The sequence below is a fragment of the Anguilla rostrata genome, chromosome 9 (assembly GCF_018555375.3).
Source record: "Anguilla rostrata isolate EN2019 chromosome 9, ASM1855537v3, whole genome shotgun sequence".
In the NCBI taxonomy this organism is placed as follows: domain Eukaryota; kingdom Metazoa; phylum Chordata; class Actinopteri; order Anguilliformes; family Anguillidae; genus Anguilla; species Anguilla rostrata.
The window spans coordinates 26,474,356-26,478,378 of NC_057941.1; the positions used below are offsets into that span (position 1 = coordinate 26,474,356).

The window sequence follows — 4,023 nt, forward strand, 5'->3', positions numbered from 1 at the left end:
CGTGTCTAAAAGGTTATCGCTAAAAGGAGAAGTAGCACACCTACATCCATTACACGGGTTCACGGCCTCGGAAGAAGGCCAACAAGCAAAGCGAGACACGAGGAGTTATCTCTCAGAATGTTCTAAGTTGTGAATTTTTTTACCGCCTAATACGTAATCTCTGAAATTCTTCATTTATTTTTTAATGCGGAAGACGCGATTGGTAGTGTGATGTGAAGTGTGCTTCAAATAGGCCTTTTTTCACGCAGGTGAATTAACTCCAGAGAAACACTGTTTTCACCCTCTCAACGGATTTGAATTATTTATGGCAAATTTCCCCTGAATTCTAAACATGTTCACTGTTTTTGTTCAATTGGTGCTGTTTTCTGAAAATAACATGCCGTTAACAAGCATTACTATACAATAAAACTTTATTCATTCCCCCAAAGGAGAATTTCATTTTGTGCCTGGGAGAGGGAGAGAGAATGCAAATAGATCTTTATTCTTTCTGAGTTCTCACCATTGGTATACAGCCAGACATATTGGCCATATAACATGTACAGACATATCACAGACATAAAGAAAGCAAAAGTTGAAGACGAATAAATGAACTATAATACAGCACAACAGTCACATATCAGGGCATGTAATGCAGAGATTTGTGCCTTCTTGTAATTGTACCTTCTTGTTACAATCAAAATGGCTGTTTGTTAAGTTAATGCTGTATACCACTTAGTGATTATAAATGGACCTCTATAAATGGTCCCTTCTTGGTGATAACACTGATGTTCTCCACTACTGTTTCTTGCTCTGGATAAGAGCATCTGCCAAATACTTGTAATGTAATGTAAAGGTTGTGGGGTCGATTAACAGGTGTGGCACTGCTGTTAAACCTTTGAGCAAGGTACTAAACCTGAATTGCTTCAATAAAGTATGCAGCTATATACATGGATTGCATGTTAAAAAAAGGTAAGCAATGTAATTCGCCCCAGATTAGCAAGTCAGCTAAATGCCCAAATTTAATTGTGAAACTTGTTAAGGAGTATCCTGTAGTTAGAGCTGATGTGTTTTCCCTTCCCAAATGCAAACAGCCCAAGCTACAGTACAAGAGTGTCATAATGTTTCATGCAAAGCTCCAGGTACAAATGAGCTGCCGAAAGTCATTATGTAAAATGCTGATAGACTTATCACAGTGTGCTAGTGCAGTGAGCATTTTTTTTAAGCATAAATGCAAACTGCTACAAATGACATTTTACCTGAGTGCATATTATTTACTCAGCACTTATTATTGAACTAATTATTAAATAACCATTCATTCTTGACTACTCTATAGATGAAATCATCCATCCATCCATGCATCATCGAACCCACTTATCCTGCTTCAGGGTCATGGGGGGTGCTGAAGCCTATCCCAGCATGCACTGGGCAAGAGGCAGGAACACACCCTGGACAGGTTTCCAGTCCACCACAGGGCACACACACACACCATTCAGCCATGCACTCATACTTAAGGGCAATTTAGACTCTCCAATGACCCTAACCTGCATGTCGTGCGGGCGGAAACCGGAGTGCCTGGAGGAAACCCACATGGACACAGGGAGAATTGAGCACTTTTTATTTATTAGTAATATAATTGTGATTACACTTAATAATATTGATTTAGAATAAATAACAGGACTGTATTGCTTTGCCTTTTCTTGAAATGCATTGCATGCGAAGAGATGAAACACATTCTGTTAAACTCATTCCTTTAAAAAACTGGAACTTTAAACTATTTCAAACAAATCATTTATTCTATATATCATTTTATTTTTTAATTTAAGCATCCTCCATTACTCCATTACTGTTGGTATTGCCTAAAAATTCTAATAACAATGTGAACAATTTGTCTAATATCTATGATCAAAAAAAATTCAGTGCTTGACAGTGCTGATTTAAATATTAATCAAACATGCACTAGTTTTATTAATATTTATACTAGTTCACGAGGGAGCTAGTTCATGCACCCATCAGTGACTTGACATTCTTCAAATGGAATAAAGTACGAACATCATCCCATTGTCTGAAACTCAGTTTAAGTTTTTTAGCCATTGTATGTGTTTTCACATTTAATCAGATTGATTGTAGCTTAAACAGTATTCAAAAAATATTTATACTTACAAAAAACGTCTCTGCCTTCCCTGGTGATAGAGAGAGGGTGGGATAAGAGGCAGAGTTACGGAAAGGCCTGTGACTCACTCTATGCTGCTCCAGCTTTGATTGGTTTATTGCTACCTTACTCTGCCTATTTGATAAAGGAGTGTGACTCACCACATGTTACTGTAGCTGTGATTATTCTATTGTTTCTGAGCTGTAAGGGGAATTTGACTGTGAGAGAGGTCTTACTTAGTCAGAAATTTCTTACTTATGTATCAGTCCCTGTTACGGCCTCAGAAACCACTGGCTCGACCATGAGGCAGAAACATATTAATAGGATGCCACACCGAGTTAGAATAAACAAGAAAATGCATTTATTTAACAAAACATGAAAATACTCACGAATAATGAAGCAATAAGAGCAGGGAGGTCTGGCCAAAAAGAACAAAAGGAAGGAGAAGCCTGGGCCAGGACTTCACCCTAAACTAACAAAGCAGAGAAAAAACTAAACTACTACAATAAAGCCACGATAACTAGACTACCAGACCTCCCTCCCCTAAAGAAAAAGGAAAAATAGGAAACTTAGACAAAAAAACTAAAGGGGAAGAGGGATCAAACAAGATGGAATGCTGCCAGCTAGGAGTCTGACTCTCCACTCTCCACTGAGCCCTTTTGAAGGGGGAGGGGCACTACAGGTGCAATCAGCTCCTAATCATAGGCACCTGAGAGATGAGAGCGGGAGAGACAGACAAAGGGGAATAAGAGCAGAACAGGGGGGAGCGCGTAACAGTCCCTCAAATTTTAAGGTTGTTCAATTCAAGCATCCTAACAGAATATTAAGACTTGAACAATGAACTAATCAAATGAAAACAAGAGCATTTTACACAGCTACATAAACAGCATTTTAACTCAATTTTACATGATCATTTTACATGATCTTACTAATTACAGTAAGAGCTGGTTTTCTTTCCTAACCCTGTCCAACTCAAAGTATTTTCTATGCACATCAGAAAAATCAGAATATAATTTCATTATATTATATTATATGATCCATCCATCCATTATCTATATTCACTTATTCTGGGCAGGATCACAAGGGGTGCTGGGGCCTATCCCAGAGTGCATTGAGCGAGAGGCAGGAATACACACTGGACAGGCCACCAATCAATTGCAGGGCACACGCCATTCATTCACACCTCTCCAGTTAGCCTACCTGTGGGAGGAAACCGAAGGAGACCTAGGCCAGATTCAAACTAGCTGTGAGGCGACAGTGCTACCCACTGCACCACCTCTTTATATCAGGGCTGGCCCATCCTGTTCCTGGACATGTATCATCATGTACGTTGTCACTCCAACCCTAGCAAAGCACACCTCATTCAACAGCTGGAGATCTCATTGAGCTGCTAATTATTCGAATCAGGTGTATGAAATTAGGTTTGAGATGAAAGCCTACAGGATGGTTGATCACCAGAAACAGGATTGGGCAACCCTGCTTTACATAGATAATCTTGTCTGCAAGATAATGAAACCATATTTGCTTGCACACTATTGTAGTATTACCCTTAAAATGATATGTAATGATATGAGAGAGGCTAGGGCTCAGCTGGAAAGCTTGAAAATAACCCAGGAAAGGCAGAGACTGAAAGACTTTATAGAGGCCTTTTATGCCACTTAGCATTATGAGGCCTAAAAGTAAGTAAGTGATAAGTGATGATGTGTAATTGCAATTAAATTACTGAAATTTTGGTCCCTAAGTCGAGTATTTAAAACCAATAAATCCGTTTTTTCTAAAATAATTTTTGTTTGCTTTTAAATCATTGCAGTAAAGCATCCTATGAAGCAAGTAATAGGACACAACATGGCATCATTGTTTTTTGAACACCCTGCAGGCATGTAAAATATATGAAA

General features: G+C 38.7%; 1 long non-coding RNA gene across 1 annotated transcript; it reads right to left on the reverse strand.

Moving 5' to 3' along the window:
- Positions 1-2,466: 2,466 nt before the first annotated feature.
- Positions 2,467-3,459, reverse strand: LOC135262400 (uncharacterized). The gene is made up of 2 exons (XR_010332213.1): positions 3,191-3,459; positions 2,467-2,837 (listed from the first exon to the last, which is right to left on the reverse strand). It is a non-coding gene; the product is annotated as an uncharacterized LOC135262400 (long non-coding RNA).
- Positions 3,460-4,023: the final 564 nt, after the last annotated feature.